This window comes from Pan troglodytes, chromosome 1 (genome assembly GCF_028858775.2).
Source record: "Pan troglodytes isolate AG18354 chromosome 1, NHGRI_mPanTro3-v2.0_pri, whole genome shotgun sequence".
In the NCBI taxonomy this organism is placed as follows: domain Eukaryota; kingdom Metazoa; phylum Chordata; class Mammalia; order Primates; family Hominidae; genus Pan; species Pan troglodytes.
The window spans coordinates 70,428,790-70,452,042 of record NC_072398.2 but is presented as its reverse complement, the minus strand read 5'-3'; positions in this window follow the sequence as shown (position 1 = coordinate 70,452,042).

Below are 23,253 nucleotides of genomic sequence, written 5' to 3'. Positions count from 1 at the left end.
TGACCCCTTTAAATGTGGAATTTTTTTTTCTGTTTGCTCCTCTCTACTTCTCTGATTACTCATAGGACAGTAAAAGGATTAACTGAATCCATTCAAAGATGTGTCCTGCTCCAGGCTTCTCTCAGGAAGAGTGCATGATAAATATTATATAGCTTGAGGCCAAAGGTCAGCTGATCCCTCCTCACAGCTGCCAGATGGTTGACTCTTCTAGTATATTCTCAGGGCCACCAGCTCACTTCCTAGATACACATCCCTAAGTCATCTTCCACGCCTCCTGCCTCCAACCCACTGCGTCCCCAGCCCCATGTCAAATTGTAACCTTGGAGGCAGCAAGTTCCTTTGCACGGCAGCTGCTGCGTCAGTTTCTCCTTGACCGATTTACTGTGGCCCTTGAGACTGCCCCCTTCACAATGTCCTTACTGTTCTTGAGGGCCGGGGAAATCTTTTTCTATGAGTTAAATCCTCCCTACTCATTTAGATGTTTCCTTACAGAATTTTCAAAACCAGACAGTATGTGTCATACCATGTTCCCCAAATGAAGCTGAAAATCCCATTTATAAGACCAATTTCTACTCTCTCACAATTTATATTATTAGGGAAAATGGATAATAATGAAGCCCACAGATTTTCACTCCAGAACTGACTTTGCTGCAGAGGAGTGAGGAGAGCTGCCTGGCAACGCAACGCATCGCTGTGCATAAACTTTGTTTACAGCCAAGGCTGGAGTAAAGGAACAGATGGCAAGAAAATCGGATTTAAAGAAAGGAAGGATGTGCTTGCATCTGGGAGCTCGGTAGATCTCTTGGCTTCTGGTGTGCGTACAAGGGTGACGTCTAGCTACCCCGGCAGTCGCGTCCCAGTTTGCTGTTGATTTTTGCCTGTTTGGATCTGTCTCTGAGGATGGTTAATACATCTTATTACAAGCATTTATCTCATCCCTCCCACAGGAAATGTGTTTTCCCAGGGATTTGTATGTTCCCTAACCTTTTATGGAAAGCAGTTTCTTGATCATCCATGTGATTGTGTATCTAAAATTTCAAGAATATTTAAGCTGTTAATCCTGCTTGTCTGTAGAAGATGGGTTTATATTTCTATGATCTTGGAAATATTTACAATGAGCGTGTATAACAAGGAGAAATAAGCATAAACATTTATGCCTGCCACATTTGTAAGCATGCTTGCACACACACACCCGCTTTGTGCTTTATTGTCTCTCTTTGGTGCTTTTCTCTGAAGGCAAAACAATTTTAAGCAGCTGACCCTCACAATATATGAAATAGCTATTATCAAGGCTCACAGTAAAGCTGCCCAAGGCTTGCTTACCCCTCCCTCCTAAAGGAAAGTGCAAGTTACTATTCAGGTAAGATTTACATCTGCTCCCTTGGGAAGGTAAAGGGAGAGAACATACACATTTTATCCCAGTGATGTAAACTTGCACTTAACAGCCCCAATTGTTCAATGCAGACAAGTTATAAGCATTTTTATTTCAAAATAACCCCATATACATTTATAGCAATTCTAGGACCTTCACAGCTACCCATAATCAATCCCCTACAGAAACATGCACCCTGCCAAGAAACTCCACCCCACTCCTACATGTTAGCAACCTGTCACTCCTCAGCAACATCCAGTTCTGTTGAAAGACACTTCTTCAAATTCATCGTGAGCTGAAGATGAAATTACTTAAGCAAAAATACCATATATTATAAAAATAGTTCTTTACAAAATAGTCACCAGTTAAGAAAATCAAAGCATCTTATAGGATTGACTGCCAAGCACCACTGGAGGCAAGCGCTATTAGAACTGGTTTGACCTGACTCATTGCCTCCTGGTCTATGCCAGGCCAGTTGCAGCTGTTAGGCATAAGAGTGATTCTTTCTGGTGGCACACAGCTTGCCCTCTTCAAATAAACCCTCTGGGCATACCTCCCCAGCCCCCTGGAGTGCTTATGGGGCCACATTCTGGAAGTTCCAGGCAGCCCCAATGGCCAATGGTCAGTGCAATCCCCTTCACCAACCTCCAGAAAGGTAACTTTGGGTTCAGAAGTCTATGGCCTGCTGGTGGCTGGTGCTCCCAAATCTCTCATAGTGCTTGCGTTCTGGCCTGTATGATTATGGCTTCCTCACCCTACTGGCAGAGGGCACAGAGGAGGCCTTGGTACAAAGGCCAAGCTGGGCACAGGGCACTTAGTGACTATGTATCACTCATTGTTGAGTCATGTTCTTTTACTTTACATAGCCTCTGAGTTGGCCACCACCTCGGATCCTCTACCTTCAACCCAATGCTGTGACTCAGTCAAGGAAAAAGCCCTACCAAGGAATCCCCGGAAGAATCTACTATGGCAATTCACAAATGCTCCTCGTATACCCTAAGTGGTTCACGGTAGGGCAATGGAAGCATGCAGTGCAGGGACAAGGAACCCAGGCTGTGACCAATCCCATTTAAGTATCGTATCTTTAACTAATTTCTGATGTTTGGAGGTCCCACTGGCCTCAAGAATGTTGCAGTTCTTGAGTCCTGTGTGCCAGGAACCACTGATAGATGTGCAGTTGTAGCTTTAACCAACAGCAGCCACCATCCAGGAGCCACCATCCAGGATGTTTCTTTTTTTGACTGAGGCAAATATACCCTTGGCTCTGTGGGCTTGCATAAGGATCACCTAGGATGCTTTTTCAAAATGCAGACTCCTGGGAGTCTCCCTTGCCTCAATCTTCTAGGTTCAATAGGTCCAGGGTAGGACCTGAGAACAACAGGTTCCACAAGTGAATCTGATGATGGTGGATTTGGGGAAAAAGCCCTAGATAGTAACCTTTGTCTTCTTGTCTTTTCACTGTACACAATCCCCCTTCCAACTTGTTTTAATTACCTGGAGCTTTAATTATCACCTATATGCCAATGACTTCCAAGTCTCTATACCTATAGTCCTAACCTCTCTCTTGAATGCTAGGTTTAAATTTCCATCAGCCAGCAGATAAATCTCCCTTAATATACCATGGATAATTTCAAAAACACTTTCAAAATATAATTGTGAGAACTTATTTCCTCCTAAGACACTTGAAATTAATTGCCCCTCTTTGAGGTCTACGAAGGTAGTAAAAGGCCAGTGTTGACCAAAACATGAAATCCACTCAGGGTAAAGAAAGTTTTATTTAAATTTCTTGTAAAGTTAAAAAAAAAAAGAAAAGAAAAAGCAATGTTGCTAATGGCTGAATAACCCATAATACTCAGACCAGAAAGCAGTTTGTTCCACGGTCTATAGGTTTTAAACTAGTGTCAGCTCTTTGCTGCAGATGTGAAGAGAAATGCAAACATTTCACCCACTTAATGATTTTTTGCCTTGTTTCCCTAAGACAACTAATAGCTCTGTAAAGGCAGTATTTGATAACTGCGAGTACATATTGTCCGGTGATTTGATTCTTTATTGCTTCTCAAATCAGGATGGTAAAGATTCCAACTTGAGAATCTGAGTTATTTTATTTACCTGAAGATGCAGATCTGTAGTAATCAGGCTCCTTTTGTTGCAGGGAGCAGAAGCCCACTCAGTTTATCTCAAGTGTTGGATCACCTGAGGTCAGGAGTTCAAGACCAGCCTGGCCGACATGGTGAAACCCCGTCTCTACTAAAAATACAAAAATTAGCCAGGTATGGTGATGGCACCTGTAATCCCAGCTACTCGGAGGCTGAGGCAGGAGAATCTCATGAGTCTGGGAGGTGGAGGTTGCAGTGAGCTGAGATTGTGCCACTGCACCCCAGCCTGGGAGACAGAGCAAAACTCTGTCTCAAAAAAAAAAAAAAAAAAAGATAAATAAAATGGATGGCTTTTCAAATCAAAGTTTCAGTCACTATTATTGCTAGTTTATTTATATTTAATAAATATGTAATCCCATGACACTGTGCAACATAATTAGCAAGTATTTTTGCTGTTGAATCCATGACCCAGTTTCCTGAAGACATCTGTTTTCTAAAAGGATTTTTTTCAAACTTAGATTAAAAAGGCACTACTTAAGTAGGGTTGCCAGAGAGAATACAGGACACTCACCTAAACTTGAATTTCAGATAAATAGTAAATAATTTTTCACCATAAGTATATCTCAGACATGCAAGGGACATACTTACACTAAGAAATTATTTGTTGTTTATCTGAAATTCAAACTTAATTGGGCATCTTGTATTTTTCTTTCTTTCTTTTTTCTAAACCTGATAACCCATCCTCCACCCCATTTATTTATTTTTCTTTCTTTTCATAAAAAAGACTAAGATTTTAGTTCTCCCTGGTGTAATGGCCTCACTTCTCTTCCAAATTGTTTTTAGATCTTTTTTCTCCTTTGACAATATATAACAGGCGTGTCACCTTTGTTGATTTCTAATGTGTAATTTTTAAATGTGCATAAGGGCTGGGTGCAGTGGCTCATGCCTGTTATCCCAGCACTTTTGGAGGCCGAGGCGGGAGGATCACCTGAGGTCAGGAGCTCAAGACCAGACTAGCCGATGTGGTGAAACCCCATCTCTACTAAAAAAGTACAAAAAAAAATTAGCCAGGCATGGTGGCACACACCTATAATCCCAGCTACTTGGGAGGCTGAGGCAGGAGAATTGCTTGAACCTGGGAGCTGGAGGTTACAGTGACCCAAGATGGTGCCACAGCACTCCAGCCTGGGCGACAGAGTGAGACTCTGTCTCAAAAATATATAAATAAATAAAATGTGTATAAGATAAACTGCAGGCGAAATCAGCTTAAGCAACCTCTGAACTGATGACTAATAGTTAAAACAATTGCAAACAGGTGAAACCAGTCTCATTGTGTGAATAATGCAAATTCAAGGGCCAATCTGGGTGGAGATCTGTGACAGTAAAGCACAATTTCTTGTTAACAGAAAGGAGTTTGCTTAATGTTATCTCTTGTGATCTAAAGGCCTTGGATATTCAACACGTGTCTATTTTTCAACTGAACTGGACTTATTTATTTTCCTTCTTTCTTTCTTTTTAAATACTCCTATGACTTCATTTCTTTCACCCCATAAGCTCTTGAGACCATCCACAAAGGTCAGCAGAGAGTAATGTCTGAGCTCTCTGGGATATCCCATACATCAAAAGGCCATATCTTTACTAGGCTAAGGAGTGCAGAGCTGAGACGTGTCAGAGTACCACCTCCTCTCAGCCAGCAAGGCAAACTGCCACCATGGAGTCATGCATACTACTGCACTCGCCATAGGATTGATTTATTTCATTATTGTTTATGGATCTCTGTAGGCAAATGTGTCCAATCATAGACACAGGGAAAAAAAGACACATTATTCCTTTTGACAGTAGGATGCAACAATGTCAATAATTGTTAGGTAATTATTGTCAACATATTAGACAATGCCAGCCGGTTTAATGTGCAATCATATGCTTTACCTCTTGAAATGACAACTGTGCAGTAAGTTGTTACCTGTGTTTAACAAAATACTACCAAGAATAATCTGAAACTAATACATTTACTTAAACATGGATACTTAGAGATGTTAAAAAAAATAGTAGAGCAAGTAAGGTTTTCCTGAGCTTCAAAGAACAAACTTGAGATCCAGTGAAACATCAGTTCTCAAGATTTCATATACAGTACACAAAAATGCCCCCAGAAATTTTTCTAAATACAGACTACTCCTGTGTCCCATTTCCAGAGATTCTGTTTCAGCAAGCTGTATGGCATTGTGGTTGGGAGCATGGAACTAGACTAATCTGCCCCTTTGCTACCTGTGGAACTCTCTCATGTCTATTTCCTCCTCTGTAAATTGGTGATAATAAGCCTCTTGCATGGAGTTGTTCTGAGGATTAAGAATTGCCATTTGTAAAGCACTTAATAGATAACCCATATATGTTAGCATTTTTTTTTTTTTTTTTTGAGATGGAGTCTCGCTCTGTTGCCCAGCCTGGAGTGCAGTGGCACGATCTCGGCTCACTGCAACCTCTGCCTCCTGGGTTCACGCCATTCTCCTGCCTCAGCCTCCCAAGTAGCTGGGACTACAGGCGTCCACCACCATGCCCGGCTAATTTTTTTGTATTTTTAGTAGAGACGGGGTTTCACCGTTTTAGCCAGGATGGTCTGGATCTCCTGACCTCATGATCCGCCCGCCTTGTCCTCCCAAAGTGCTGGGATTATAGGCATGAGCCACTGCGCCCGGCCTATTTTTTTTTTTTTTTCTTAAGCAACACTCCAGGTGGCTGAGATGCTGGCAATCCTCAGTCCATAATTTAATAAACACTGCAGTGTGGCCTCGGGCTGGCTGTTGACTCAGTTTGGGCCGGGCATAAATCAGTTAATCTCTCTGTGCATCAGTTCACTGCCAGTAAAGTAAGTCTGAGAATTCTTAACTAACTCAAAGATATAGTCCTTGAGAAAGGAAGAAGCCACACTTCCCTCAATAGCCTGGCAGTGTACACTCCTTGCTCTAAGAAATACATGGTAAACAGGGACTGTGCCAAGACTACACACCAGTAAAACACTTTGGACCTTTAGTCCTGCTCTCATGGAGAAATATGAGTGGTCTCAGGAAGTTTGCAGCCTTGGTTTTCATGGTAAGTCCGGCGCACGTGAAACTATTGGCATGCCACACAACACCATGGATGTGTCCAAATATGTGGGATACCTCAAGGGCCACATGTTTGGAGTTTCCTTCTATCTCCTCCTTCCTAACCTCTAAATGCCTGTGGGCTCCGGGGTTCTGGCCTCTTCTCAATTTACATTCTCATCCCTAAGCTTAAGTGAATTCCCAGGTTGTATCTCTAGCCTGATGGCTCCTTGAGCTTCAAACTCTTACATATCCCACTGTCTACTCAACAGCTACACTTGGATGTCTCAAGGGTTCTCAAACTTCACATGTCCAAAAAGAAATTCTTGTTTCCAGATTCAATAACCCCATACAAATCTGCATTCACTTCCTTCCCCAAGCTTTCCCTATGAGGACGTGGTAACATCATCTATCCAGGCACTTAGACTTAACATTAAGAAGTTGCTCTTTGTTTTGTTTTTGAGACAGTGTCTCACTCTGTTGCCCAGGCTGGAGTGTAGTGGCACAATCTCGGCTCACTGCAACCTCTGCCTCCTGGGTTCAAGCAATTCTCCTGCCTCAGCCTCCCAAGTAGCTGGATTACTGGCATGTGCCACCTTGCCCGGCTAATTTTTGTATTTTTAGTAGAGATGGGGTTTTGCCATGATGGCCAGGCTGGTCTCAAATTCCTGGCCTCAAGTGATCCACCTGCCTTGGCCTCCCAAAGTTCTGGGATTACAGGCATGAGCCACTGCACCCAGCCTAAGGAGTTGCACTTGATTCTTCTCTCCCTCAAAGCCCTGCAGGTTCTCACCTCTGCCTCCCATCCATCTTCATCTCCTACTACAATCTGCCCATGTTAGCCTTCTTATTGTTCTCCTAGAACACCCCTCATCTTTCTAGAACATTCCTGCCTCAGGGACTTCACTTCCTGTTCCCTTTCCCTTTCTTCTCTTGGGTTAGCTTTTGGTTGATTTCTTTTCTTTTCTTTCTTTTTCTTTTTTTTTCTTTCTTTTCTTTTCTTTTCTTTCTTTCTTTCTTTCTTTCTTTTTTTTTTTTTTTTTTGAGACAGATTCTCGCTCAGCCACCCAGGCTGGAGTGGTGCAAGGGCACGATCTCAGCTCACTGCAACCTCCGCCTCCCTGGTTCAAGCCATTCTCCTGCCTCAGACTCCCGAGTAGCTGGGATTACAGGCGCCTGCCACCATGCCCAGTTAATTTTTGTATTTTTAGGAGAGATGGGGTTTCACCATGTCGGCCAGGCTGGTCTCGCACTCCTGACTTCACGTTATCCGCCTGCCTTGGCCTCCCAAACTGTGGGGATTACAGGTGTGAGCTGCCGCGCTCGGCCAGCTTATGGTTGATTTCTTGTCATAATTTAAGTCTCTCCTCAAATACAAGTGTCTCCTCCTCAAAGAGGCCTTTCCCTATCACCATATGGAAAAAGGTCTTATTCCTATGGTCACGCACTAGCCCTTACCCTGCCTTTTAATTTTTTCTCACAACATTTGTCTCAGTCCATTATACTACTTATTTACTTACTACCTGATTATCTGTCTGCCATACTAGAATAAAATCACCAAGAGGGCAAAGACTGTCTTACTTACCATGGCATCCTGAGTTCCAGAATGGTCACTAGCTGTATTAGGCTGTTTTTGTGTTGCTATAAAGAAATACATGAGGCTAGGTAATTTAGAAAAAAAGAGGTTTAATTGGCTTCTGGTTCTGCAGCCTTTACAGGAAGTATGGTTCTGGCATCTGCTTGGCTTCCAGGGAGCCCTCAGGAAGCTCACAATCATGGCAGAAGGTGAAGAGGGAGCAGGTGTCTCACATGGTGGGACCAGGTGCAATAGATAGAGTGGGGCAGTTGCCATACACTTTTAAATGACCAGATCTCATAAGAACTCACTCACTGTCATGAAGACAGCACCAATCCATAAGGGATCTGCCCACATGACCCAAACACCTCCCACCAGGTCCTGCCTCCAGCACTGGGGATTACAATCCAACATGAGAGTTAGGCAGGGACAAATATCCAAACTATAGCACCAATAGTGGGTTCTTAGTAAATATTTGTTGCAAGAATGAAAGAACAAATGAGGAACGGATATCAGCTATTAATAACAAGGGGGTTTGGGGAATCAGAAGAATAATGAGTATTAGTACACTAAAAACAAAACAAAACAACAACAAAAACCAAAAACAAAACAAAAATTCTATCTGGGGCTTTGGAAGGGCTGGAAATATTTGAGTAGGCGAAAAAAAAAGAAGAAAGGGCCTAGCATAAGCTAGGTGGGGAAACCACAAGATTCATGTGGCAATAAAAATAAACTGATCTAATAGAGGCAGAGAGAAAATGACAGAGGCAAAAAGGAACTGAGATTGAATAGGTTAAAAAGGGTCAGAGCAGAGCAAATTTTTAATGTGTCACATAGAGGAGTTATTTGAAGGGGACGTGACATTTTCCAGTGGGGTGTCAAGGTGTCAAGGATGAGTGTGGTGTCATGTCGTGACTGAAGTTGGGAATAAAGGAGTATTCTGCTGCCGGCACAATACTCAGGCAAAGTACTTTGGGAACAGATAAAGGGTGCTACAATTAGATTTCCCCACAGCCTAAGTAGAAATCCCAAGGAGAAGCCCCTCTGCTCTTGGAATATGTCTCAGAAACTTAGAGGTCACAGCTGAATCTGAGAATGGACCCAGCCAGGAGGACCTCACATACTCACTGGTTAGAAATAATTGTTTGTTGCTATAGAATCCAGTAAGTATTGGTTCTTGTGTGAAGGCATGGCACTGGGGGGCTTTCTGAAAGCACATTGGAGATATTGTTGGGAAAATGTTAGGTTTTTAATCACCAAAAAATGATCACAATTGAATTTCAAGTAAATTGCCTCCTTAGTTTTGCTGCAGCTGCCTTAAAAACATCCTTGCTTTTGGAAGTGGAATATTCATTATGATTCAAAATGATACTTTGTAGTCTTGCTCTAATGATGCACACACATGACCTTTTGAGAAATCCAGATGTTGCTAATGTTCCAGCTGTGTAGAATTGATTTACTGTGACTAGAAGCTGGAAATGACTTAGATAAGCACAGCAAAACCCAAAGGACCCACTCATTTTTTTCTGTTAAGATGAAGTGACTAATTGGATGGTTAAACCTGTTATAGTTCCCTGGTTTCCACCTCTTCTCAAAGAAGAGAAAGGCATCTCATTATGTAGCATCAAAGCGACATTTTAAAGAGTGCTTCAGCATTGACTTTATTCCCAAGCTTGTAACTAGGCCATTTATTGCATTTGAAAAAAGAAAATGCCTCCATTGTGCCTCCTACTGTGTCATACACCACAGCATCACCATGGGTGATGGGAACACTGAACCTGTGCTACCTTCCTCCACACTGGCCTCAGTGTCCCTCCTGTTTTCTGATGCACTAGGAAGAAGACTTATATCTAGTGGGTGTTACATCCCTGGGTACTCACCTCTCTGCTGGGTGCTCAGTGAGTCTTCACATGTGAAGGAAATAACATCACACCCATGTTACATATGAAAAAAGCAAATTCCAGAGAACATTTTCCCTCCATCATCTGTTTGTTTCAGATAAGTAATATATTGACCCTTGGGGCTCTCATTTCTGAACTCCAAACTTTTGCAATAAGAATAGCTCTGTCAGGCTGGCGCGGTGCTCACGCCTGTAATCCCAGCACTTTGGGAGGCTAAGCCAGGTGGATCACTTGAAGTCAGGAGTTCGAGACCAGCCTGGCCAACATGGTGAAAACCCGTCTCTACTAAAAATTCAAAAAATTAGCCAGGCATGGTGGCGCACGCCTGTAGTCCCAGCTACTAGGGAGGCTGAGGCACAAGAATCGCTTGAGCCCAGGAGATGGAGGTTGCAGTGAGCCAAGATCACGCCACTGCACTCCAGCCTGGGTGACAGAGTGAGACTGGGTCTATCTCTCTCTCTCTCTCACACACACACAAACACACACACACACACACACACAGAGAGAATAGCTCTGCCTGGTCACATAGAGGTGGAACCCTTTGTAAAAAAAAAAAAAAAAAATGCTGTATTACTTAGAAATATCTAACTCTCACTTGTTTCAAGAAAAAAACACTGAGAAAACAAAAGTCCAGGACAACAAAAGAATATACAGAGGAAAAAAACAAATGATCCCTTTCTCCTCTGGACAGGGGCCACATTTCCTTTGTCACTATATCCCCAGTGCCTAGAGTAAAGAGGAAATTGAGATAGTTCTGTGGGGGCAAATGAATTCATATGGTGACTTTGGGACCCTGCATTATGGGGTCTGGACTGAAAGATTCCTTCAAAGTCACTCTGGACCAGGCCCACTGCTTCCAGGCACGTTTACATCCAAAGTAAGCAACAAAAGGATCTGACCTCCCTCCCTAAGGCCTAGAACACAATACAGATAACAATAAGAACAACAAAGTGGGTTTAAGATAAAATAAACACAATACACATTGCATTCTTGTCTTCTTTTCTTGTCTTTTCTGGCTGTGTGTATGTTTTTTTTAACAGGAATCTGTTGGTGGGAGAATTCCTGGATGTTTCCTACAAGCAGATGGCAATGTTCTCTTAGTCTCATCGGAACCAGACAAAGAAGGGGACGGTGGAAAAAGGACTGATAGAGACAAAGCACATCTAGCCAACCAGTCACCCTCTACTTCTAAAGACTTTTGAAAACAAGAGTATTGTCAAGAATTATTTAACATTATTACGATACTATCATTATAATCAAGGAGTGGGCTGTTGAGAGATTTCATCTTCATTCATTTTTTCAACAAATGTTTCGTCAGTGCCTAGGATGTCAAGTACTGGGCTAGTTGCTTATTTTATAAAGATGAACAAAACAGAGTCCTTGCTAGCAACTAGGTCATAATCAAGACAACCCAAACAACAATGACCGCGCTGTTAGCTAGGACAGCAGCGTGCCTAGGATGCAAGGAGAACCTTGGAGGGCAGTCAGAAAGGGTTCCAAGACCAGGTGACATTAGAGCTATGCTGGGAAAGAGGGGTAAGATTTAGACGCAGGCGAAGAAACGAAGCAAGCACATTCAAGGTGGGAGTCAAAGTCACTGAAATATGAGAGCACCTGAGCTAGTTGGTACCACTAGAATCAGGGGTAAGGCTAAGAGAGGATGAGGAACTGAGGCTGATGAAGGTAGCAAAAGTAGACCAAGCAAGTTGTTGGCTCTCATGATTAGACATTTTTTCTCAAAGCAGTGGGGAACCATCAAAGGTTTTTCACCAGAAAAAATGTCATGTTAACATTTTTTAAAAAAATTGAGACAGGGTCTTACTCTGTTGCCTAGGCTAGAGTGCTGTGCCACAATCACAGCCCTCCTGGGCTTAGGCGATCCTCTTGCCTTAGCCTTACACATAGCTGGGACCACAGGCACATACCACCACCATGCCTGGGTAATTTTTTTAAAAAATATTATTTGTAGAGACAGGGTCTCACTATGTTGCCCAGGCTGACCTCAAACTCCTGGGCTCAAGTGATCCTCCTGCCTCAACCTCCCAAAGTGCTGGGATTGTAGGTGTAAGCCATTGCACCTGACTCATTTTAGCATTTTTAAAAGATTACTTGGGAATAAATGTAGGACACAGACTTGTTGGGCAGGAGTTAGGAAACAAGACTGAAGAAAAGGAGACCAGTTAAGAAGGTATGGCAAGAAACTAGGAGAGAAATTATACAGGTCCTAAACCAAAGAGTGCTAATAAGGATGGAGGGGAGGAGGCAGATTGGCTAATTGAGTGTGAAGAATGAGTGGAGAAGGCACAGAAGAAGACACTTTAGATACCTCTCAGTCTTCTGTCCTGAATGACCAGATAGATGTGGATGTCGTTAACCAACATTCAATGTCTGGAACAGAAACATTTTAGGGAGGAAGATGATATGGGCAATATGGGATATGTTTAGTTTGGGATGTCCAGCTGGGAGTTGAAAAGCCGTGTGTGGAGCAGGAAGAAGTTCTAGGCTGGAGATAGACATCAGCACTGGGATGATCACTGAAGCTATAGGCTTAAGTTCTACTAGATCAATGGCTTTGAGACTATTTTTTCTATAACCCACAGCAGAAATACATTTTATATCACAATCCTGTGTACACATACACACACCTATAAAAATGTTCATTCAACAGTATTTACCATGACCAAGTGTGATGGACTCTAAGAGCTTTCTATTGAATTTCAGTTTTTTTAAATGCTGGTCAGATGCACCGATTTGATTTCACAATCTACTAATCACTAATGGGTTGCAGCCTGTAGTTTAAAATGCACTACCCTAGATTATAAGCTTCTTGTAGCAGGGACCACATCTTATACAATTTAGATTCCCCGTGGCAACTATTATAATGCCTTGCACATAACGAATTTTTGTGGAAGGAAATCAGGGGAAAAGGGAAGGAATGAAGTGAGGGAGGGAGAGAGAGACGAATTTTTCCAGTACTCAACCTTAAAATGTTCTCCAAAACTACAATGAAATCTTGTCTCCTCCAATTCTACTGAACTTTCATATACACAGTTTCTATTTTTTTCCTCATATTTCCAAGGTAAATCAAACATGGGTCACAATGCCTCAGGGGAGATTTGGTGTTTTGCTTTTTCTCACCACCAACTCCCTACACCACATCTAGGGCTCCAACCATAGTCTTTTAGTTGGACTAGACTGGCCAAGCAAGACACTTATGTTACATGGCTGCAGCCCTCCTATGCAAAGGTTGTCACGCTGTGTACCACATGACCCCACAACAGCTGCCTGGACCGGAGGAAGATGGCAGCAGCAGCCAACACACACACAGAGAAGAGGAAGTAGAAGCCCTAAGAAAATAGAAGCTATGAGCAAGCTGAAGATGAGGAAGAGAGGACAGGATGGAGAAATTAGTTGGTAGCGGCAGAAGCAAAGAGTAGTTTGGAAACTGAAAGAGCGAGCACTAGAAATAGGTATAGTTGCCAACTTCTGTTCATAGGGACAAGATACCCAAGTAAGCTGTGATGAATCCTGCGTTATCTTCCATTACCCTGATGACATCGCAAGCTCTGTGAGGACCAGCTTTTCATAGATTCTTCTTTCTCCACAAGGACCGCATATCATAAATCAAATTTCTCCCTTGCTTCCTTTCTCTTGTACTTAAAAAAATTAACTTACAGAAAAGTTGCAAGAATATTGCAAAGAACTCATACCCTTTACCCAGATTCAGCAATTTTTAACATTTTGCCACATTTCTTTCTCTCTCTTTCTCATTTTTGTCTGAAGCATTTGAGACTAGGATGCATATATCACTTTTTTTCTTAATATTTCAGTATGTATTTCCTTAGATATTTTCTTACACAGTCGTGGTACACAGCTCCAATTCAGGAAATTTTACATTGATATAATAGTTCAATGTTAAACCCCACATTTCCACACCATTGTTCATAGCAGCACTATTCACAACAGCAAAAAGGTAGAAACAACCCAAATGTTCATCAACAGATGACTGAATAAACAAAATGTGGCCAGGCGCAGTGGTTCACGCCTGTAATCCCAGCACTTTGGGAGGCCGAGGCAGGCAGATCACCTGAGGTCAGGAGTTCAAAACCAGCCTGGCCAACATGGTGAAACCCCATCTCTACTAAAAATACAAAAATTAGCCGGGTGTGATGGCAAGCACCTGTAATCCTAGCTAATTGAGAGGCTGAGGCAGGAGAATCACTTGAACCTGGGAGGTGGAGTTTGCAGTGAGCCATGATCGTGCCACTGCACTCCAGCCTGGATGACAGAGTGAGATTTTGTCTCAAAACAAAACAAAACAAAAACAAAAACAAATGTGGTACATACATACAATGGAAAATGATTCAGCCTTAAAAAGGAATGAAATTCTGGCACAAGCTATAACATAAATAGACCTTGAAAACATTATGCTAAGTGAAATAAACTGGATACAAAAGGACAAATACTGTATGATTTCACCTACATGAGATACCTAGAATAGGCAAAGTCCTAGAGACAGAAAGTAGAATGGTGGTGACCAGGAGCTAGGAGTAGGAGGAAATGGGGAGTTATTATTTGACAGGTATAGAGTTTAGGTATGGAAAGATAAAAACATTCTGGAGATGGATAGTGATGATGGTTGCACAATATTGTGAATGGACTTAATGCCACTGAGCTGTACATCTACAAATAGTTAAAATGGTAAGTTTTATGTTTTGTGTACTTTACTGTACTTTTTTTAAGTTGATGTTCTAATTCTGTGAATTATCCCAATAATGTACTTGTAGCATGTTTTTTTTTTTCACTCCAATCCACGATCCAGTCCAGGATCACATGTTTTACATATTGCATTTAATGATTATGTCTCCTCAGCAGGGTGATCAAGTCATCAATTCAGAATAAACCTGTTTTCCCAGACCTTCTCCATTTTAGCACTGAAAGTCCTGCATCCTGGGAAACTACTCAGTCCTAGGTGAATGGGTGAAGAGTTGGTTATGCTACTCTTCAGTCTCCTTTAATCTGGAACCGTTGCTCAGCCTTTCAATGTTATGTCTTTTATAACATTGCCATTTTTAAAGAAATCAAGTCAGATACATTATTGAACATTCCTCAACTTGATATTACCTGATATTCTCCCAGGTTATGCATTTCTGTTTGGAATACTACATTAGTGATGTTGTGTCCTTTTTGAAGTATCACAGCTGGAGGCACAGATGTCCATCTGTCCTGCATTGGTAACGTTAATTTTGATCATGATCAAGGTGTGGTCTAGTTTCATAATCATGTGCTTACTATTTCCTTCCACATATATGCTTATAATAAACTTCTGTTAACAGTGTTCCTTGCTACCTGAAAGAGCCTAAGCAGAAGCTCAATATATTATAGGAAACATCTGATAGCATCCTTGCACTTGACAAAAGAAAGCATTTCAAAATTCGTTTTCCATTGTCATTGCAGAGTACAATAAATCACTGCATTCCTCATCTCTTCTGTCCTTGGCCACTTTAGGTTTTGAGGTGACAGAATTTTCAAAATGTATATATTTCTATATAATTCTTTCTTTTATTTAAAAAATCACATTATTGGTGGAAAAAAGCATGGCTTTCTGTTTAAATTACGTGTCTTGACACTTATTCTCAAAGTGAAGACTATTGTCTGGGGAAAACACACTATGTGTAGCAAGAACCTTTACACTTTTTAACTGACAGCCCCAACTGCCATCAGCATTTGTTGTATATTTAGTTGTCGTATAGATCAGTTCAAAGGAACACATTTTCTTTGTTAATTACTCAGTCAGGTAACCAGTTGATATGGTTTGGCTGTGTCCCCATTCAAATCTCAACTTCGATTGTATCTCCCAGAATCCCCACGTGTTGTGGGAGGGACCCAGGGGGAGGTAATTGAATCATGGGGGCTGGTCTTTCCCGTGCTATTCTCTTGATAGTGAATAAGTCTCACGAGATCTGATGGGTTTATCAGGGGCTTCCGCTTTTGCATCTTGCTCATTTCTCTCTTGCTGCCGCGATGGAAGAAGTGCCTTTCACATCCCACTGCGATTCTGAGGCCTCCCCAGCCATGTGGAACTGTAAGTCCAATTAAACCTCTTTTTGTTCCCAGTTTTTGGGTATGTCTTTACCAGCAGCGTGAAAACGAACTACTAATACACCAGTGAACTCTCCAAGTTCACTAATAGTCTTTGAAGGTGGGACTTTGGAGGTAGGAGATAAGCAAGGGTCTCTGGACTATTTGAAAGATGCAGAAGCCGTCAGACACTGGGCACGCTGTGCCCCAGGACCTAACCATAGCCTTTGGCACCTACTAACATGCCACCTAATCTATTTATTTATTATGTTTACTATTCGTTTTCTGCCTCTCTCTGCTAGAATGAAGAAAGCTCCATGAAACTAGGGATCTTTGTTTTTAAGATCAGACAGTATGCATGCCCTATAGCATACACTCAACTAAGATATGTTGAATGAATGAATAAATGAACTCGTTATGAATGTAATTAATGCCACTGACTTGTATGCTTAAAAATTATTAAGATAGGAAATGCTATGATATGTGTATTTTACCACACACAAAATAAGTTTATAAAAGCAACAGTTATCTAACATGGGCTAGTCCTGGATTGTTGCTGTATTTGAAATAACCTCAGTAGATCTACTCTACCAAGGAATTGGCCCAGACCAATTTCTCATCCAAAGAACTGATGGAGGATCAGACAATTTCAAAGCCCCTTGATTCAAGTGTTGTTGAAGTTTTTAGTTTCTGGTGGGGAGATGAAGGGAAGTAGCCCCTTTGGTTTTAACCTTTCCTGGCATGAGTTTCCCCATAGGTACTCTTACTCTTACTTCCACAGAGATTTAAAAAGTGGAGTTCATGCAGTTGAGCTCAATTTTTTTTTTTCTTTTAAAAAGGAGATTTAAAAAGTGGAGTCCTCAGTCAGGTGCAGTGGCTCATGCCTGTAATCCCAGGAATCCCAGCACTTTGGGAGGCCAAGGTGGCAGATAACTTAAAGTCAGAAGTTCAAGACCAGCCTGGCCAAAATGGCAAAACCCCATCTCTACTAAAAACAGAAAAATTAGCCGGGCATGGTGGTGCAGGCCTGTAATTCCAGCTACTCAGAAGGCTGATGTGAGAGAAGTGCTTGAACCCAGGAGGCGCAGGTTGCAGTGAGCCAAGATCGTGCCACTGCACTCCAGCCTGGGCAACAGAGTGAGACTCCATCTCAAAAATAAAAAAAAATTAAAAAAAAAAAGAAGAAGAAAGAAAGAGAGAATGAGAAAGGAGAAGGGAGGGAGGCAGGAAGGAAGGAAGGAGAGAGAGAGAGAGAAACTGCCCTTTGGGTAGCATGGCATATGCCGCTTCTCCTGTTCGCAGTCAGATCTTCCTCCCTCCATGTAAAGAGTCTATTCTTACCACTGCTGACATCTAAAGAGCACAGAAGCAAGAATTACAGCTTAGAGAAGTTCTGCAAGATAGAAGTAACAAGGGAAGACAGAAGATTGTCTACTCTGGGGAGTTTTCTGCTTTAGTGTTCACAAAACATTTCATAATCTGCAGATAAATGTGCAGGCTCTGCAAAATAGAACATGCAAATAGTTCTTGGTAAAATCTATGGATCAAAGCTATTTCTCTTTGCCCTTCAAATGATCTAGTTTGCTTTTGAAATATTTGAACATTTTCCTACAAGTTGTGACAATGACACAAGTTTAAACACACCATGCCTTTTATAAATAGATCCTAACCTGAAAAAGCTTCCACCCTGACTGACTCTTGTCTGAGGTTTGAGAGGAAAAGAGAGATTTAAAGGGAAGCTAATTAATACAAATCTTCTAAAACATACATGAGGCTAGGAATATATTAAGTGCTTAATTAAAAACAATGTAATCCCAGCACTTTGGGAGGCCGAGGCGGGCGGATCACGAGGTCAGGAGATCGAGACCATCCTGGCGAACACGGTGAAACCCCGTCTCTACTAAAAATACAAAAAAAATTTAGCCGGGCGTGGTGGCAGGCGCCTGTAGTCCCAGCTACTCGGGAGGCTGAGGCAGGAGAATGGTGTGAACCCGGGGGGCGGAGCTTGCGGTGAGCCGTGACCGCGCCACTGCACTCCTGCCTGGGAGACAGCGAGACTCCATCTCAAAAAAAAAAAAAAAAAAAAAAAAATGTTCTATTGGGTTTAACACCTAAGTCAATGAAGTCGTATCAGTTGAGGAAATAGTCACAAAAGAGGTTTTGTAAATGGCAGAATTGATGAGTGCTACAGTTCACAAATTTTCTACCATCCATTCAGATTTAGAATTAAATGAAGATTCAACTAACAGGTATTGAACATCTACTTTGTGTCATGTTGTGTGTTTTAACACATTTTATTTCCTTTAATTTACAGCCATAACTATATAGATTAGAAAATACTGCAGACTTCTTGAGGCAACTATTCTGGTTCTCAGCTAAGAAAATTTCTTTCTCTCTTTCTTTTCTTTTTTTTTTTTTTTTTTTTTTGGTTGTAGCATTGGTGGTGTTGAATAACAGGAACAAGAGGTCATTCTTACTTTGTTTTAGTACTACTATTTCAAAGACTCAGATACTTTCAGGATTTCTCTAACAAATAGAAAAAGTGTGTTTTTGTTGAAGACCACAAAGTTAATTCTATCAACTGGAAGCCAATATTTTTATGAGTATATTTTATAACTATGTATTTTAGTTATAGTGCCATGTTGTATTTAGTTTATTTGTATGTTTTGATTCTGCATTGAAACATAAATTCTGGGTTTCAGCTAAAACTGTCACAGAAGTGAGCAGAAAAATTACAAAGGAAGTCAGGATGAGAAATACCTACTGGGGATTAGGCTCTTAGAAAAATGGAATATCTGATTTACTCCCTCACATCTAACAAGCTCAAGGCACATTTTCTAACTCTCACTTTTGTAAAAAGTGTCAATGAGCACAATGGCTATTTTCACATCATCCCAGAACATAACACTGATAGATGTTAGTGCCCTCTTGTTTTCAATTTTCATTCTAGGGAAAACATTTTAGCAGTAAACATTTGGAATAGGGTACCACTTAAAAAGCATCATACTAAATATCACATAAAGGTAATTTCCATATGGCCTTTTAAATAACACAACCCCACTCAAAAAATTTACATATATTCCCATATGTGTAGGGACCATTATATTGTTGTAGTTCCCACTCCAGTGGCTGCAATAAATAACTGTTAAATTGTTAAAATTGAGTAGTGCCTCTGAAGGTATAGCTGAATAGGTAAATTTTGAGAGAAGATAGATGATTCTGTGTATAGGGACTGTAAGAAGTATGAATTTACCCTAGAACATGGGATCTGCAGCATGAAAGTCTGGACTCTAGAATTCATTCTAAAATTTACTAATTGTATGACCTTGAGGAAATTCATTTTAAATTTGTAAAATAGGCATAAAATATTACTTGCCTTCTAGGAATGCTATGATGTTCTGAAAATAGTGATAAAGAAAAATTTTTTAGAGCTAGGAATCACGAATAAATTAGTTATAATAATAAATGCTTTTAGTAAAATTGTTTTGGGATATATATATATTTATATTTATATATTTATATTTATATATATTTATATTTATATATTTATATTTATATTTATATTTTTTTGAGATGAAGTCTTGCTCTTGTCCCCCAGGCTGGAGTGCAATGGCACAATCTCTGCTCACTGCAACCTCCACCTCCTGGGTTCAAGTGATTCTCTTGCCTCAGCCTCCCGACTAGCTGGGATTACAGGCATTTGCCACCATGCCCAGCTAATTTTTGTATGTTTAGTAGAGACGGGGTTTCACCATTTTGGCCAGGCTGGTCTTGAACTCCTGACCTCAGGTGATCTGCCCACCTCGGCCTCCCAAAGTGCTGGGATTATAAGCGTGAGCCACTGCGCCCAGCCTCATTTATATTTTTTAAATCTAAAAATCATTTTGGCCAGGCGAAGTGGCTCACACCTGTAATCCCAGCACTTTTGGAGGCCAAGGCAGGTGGATCACAAGGTCAGGAGTTTGAGACCAGCCTGGCCAACATAGTGAAACCCGTTCTCTACTAAAAATACAAAAAACTAGCCAGGCATGGTGGCGCATGCCTGTAATCCCAGCTACTAGAGAGGCTGAGGCAGCAGAATCGCTTGAACCTGGGAGGCAGATGTTGCAGTGAGCCGAGATCGTGCCATTGCACTCCAGCCTGGGCGACAGTGTGAGACTCGGTCTCAAAAAAATAATCAGTTTGTAGAATGATGCCAACAAAATATTTGAATAGGAGGTCCCTGCTCATATCCCCCCATAGCAACAATAATTTGGCAGCCATCCACAGACAAAAGTGCCTTTGTGAGAGCTTTGGGATCTACGTAGGAGGTTGCAAACCTCAGGTAGAACCCAAGACCTAGGTAAGCCATTTTAAGAAGGCAGGCCCATGTCCAGGTGGAAGGCTCACTGACCATGATCCTGGCTATAAACCCAGAAATAGCCCCATCTGCCAATGGACTGAGATATAGCCCTATTTGGCCTAGGTCCTCCCCACCAGCACCATCCATCAAGGGACTCAGGAAGAGACACCCCTGCCCATGCTTTGGATAATAGGCTGGCTGACCTGGGTCCTGGCTATGGACCCTAAAGCAGTCCATGACCCGGCTTCAGCCCCTCTCAGCCATGGTTCAGGAGCTGTCTTTGGCAGGGCAGTCCCCCTGGAGGCAGCCCCACTGACTTCAATCCAACTGCAGGTCCTGAAGCAGCCCTGTGACCCAGCTCCAGCCTGCTTTTGGAGCTAGTTAGTGGGTCTTTATTAGTTTCCTTTGATGGTGTCATGTTTGCCTGTTTCTTCATGATTCATGTAGCCTTGCATTCATGTCTGTGCATTTGAAGGTGCAGTCACTTCTGCCAGTCTTTACACACTGGTTTAAGCAGATAAAGACTTTCTCTTGTCAAGTCCCCAGTTAGAGCTCCATCACAGCTGTGGATCCTGAAACAGCCATGTGACTCAGTTCCAGCCCCTCTCAACTAACATTTGGAGTCATTACCGCCTGTCCAGGGACCCATCCAGTGACCTAGGAGGAGTCCTACCAGAGACCTGGAGGGAGCCACACCCATTCATTCACCTGGTAACAGGCCCTTTATCTGAGGATCCAACTGTAGACCCTTGAGGAGACACATGGGACCAGAGCCAATTAGAGGAATGAAAAGGAAAAAAGAATTTAAGAAGTGACAAAAGAATACAAGACCCATGGGACACCATTGAATAAATGTGTGCATTATGGAAGTCCCAGAAGAAGAGAAAAAGAGAAAGAGGTAGAAATCTTATTTAAAACAATAGTGGCTGAAAAGTTCCCAAATCTTTGGAGGGAAGTGGACATCAAGACTCATAAAATCTCAAAATTCCCAAGATCAATCCAAAGAAGACTATTCCAAGACATATGGTCAAATCATCAAAAATCAAACACAGATAAAATTTTGAAAGCAGCAAGAGAAACTCTTCACATACAAGGGAAATCAATTAGGCTATCAGAGATTTCTCAGCAGATATATTCAAAGTGCTTAAAAAACAAAAACAAAATTAAAAAAAAAAAAGCATGCCAACCAAAATACTAAAGCCAGAAAAGCCATCCTTCAGAAATAAAGAAGAGATAAAGACATTCCCAGACAAAAGGTAACAAAGCTCACCACTAAAACTGCCTTACAAAAAATGCTAAAGGGAGTTCTGCAAGTTGAAACAAAAGGATGCTAAGTAGCAACATAAAAATATATGAAAGCACAAAAGTCACTGGTAAAGGTAAATACATAGTCAAGTTCAGAATGCTCTAATACTGTAATAGCAGTAGGTAAATCATTTTTACTTCTAGTATAAAAGTTAAAAAACAAAAATATGGCCAGGTACAGTGGCTCACGCCTGTAATCTCAGCATTTTGGGAGGCCGAGGCAGGCAGATCACCTGAGGTCAGGAGTTCAAGACTAGCATGGCCAACATGGTGAAACCTCATCTCTACTAAAAATACAAAAAATTAGCCAGGGGTGGCAGCACACGCCTGTAATCCCAGCTACTCAGGAGGCCGGGGCATGAGAATCACTTGAACTTGGGAGGCAGAGGTTGTAGTGAGCCAAGATTGCACCATTGCACTCCAGCCTGGGCAACAAGAGTGAAACTCTGACTCAGAAAAAAAAAAAAAAGAAAGACAAAAATGTTTAAAATAACTATAGCTACAATAATTTGTTAATAGATGCAATAAAATGATGTTAAGTGTGACATCAGTAGCATAAAATGCAAGGTGGAAGAGAAGTAAAAATGTAAAGTATTTGTATGTAATTGAAGTTAATTTGTTATCAGGTTAAAATAGACCATTATAACTATAAAATATTTTATGTAATCCTCATGGCAACCAAAAAGAAAAAAAAATCTAGCAGATATATAATGGATAAAAGGATACATAATCAAAGCATAGCACTACCAAAAAATTAAATCACAAAGAAAGACAATAAGAGAGAAAGAAAAGAACAAAGGAATTACAAAGCTGTCAGAAAACAATTAACAAATGGCAATAGTAAGTCTTTACCTATCAAGAATTACTTTAAATATAAAGGTTTAAATTCTCCAATCAAAAGACACAGAGTGGTTGAATAGATTTTAAAAATAAAACGAGGCCAGGTGTGATGGCTCATGGCTGTAATCCCAGCACTTTGGTAGGCCAAGGCAGGCGGATCACCTGATGTCAGGAGTTTGAGACCAGCCTGACCAACATGGAGAAACCCCATCTCTACTAAAAATACAAAATTAGCTGGGCGTGGTGGCACATGCCTGTAATCCCAGCTACTCAGGAGACTGAGGCAGGAGAATGGCTTGAACCCAGGAAGCGGAGGTTGCAGTGAGCCGAGATCGTGCCATTGTACTCCAGCCTGGGCAACAAGAGCAAAACTCCATCACAAAAAAAAAAAAAAAATTAAAAAATAAAACAAGACCAATAATATACTGACTACAATAGACTCACTTTAGCCTACATAGGCTAAAAGTGAATGGATGGGAAAATATATCCTTTGCAAATAGTAACCAAAAGAGAGCAGAAGTGGCTATACTTATATCAGCCAAAATAGACTTTCAGTCAAAATCTGTCACAAGAAACCAAGAAGGTCATTATACAATGATAAAGGAGTCAATTCATTAAGAGAATATAAAAATTATAAATATATATGCACCCAATGTCAGA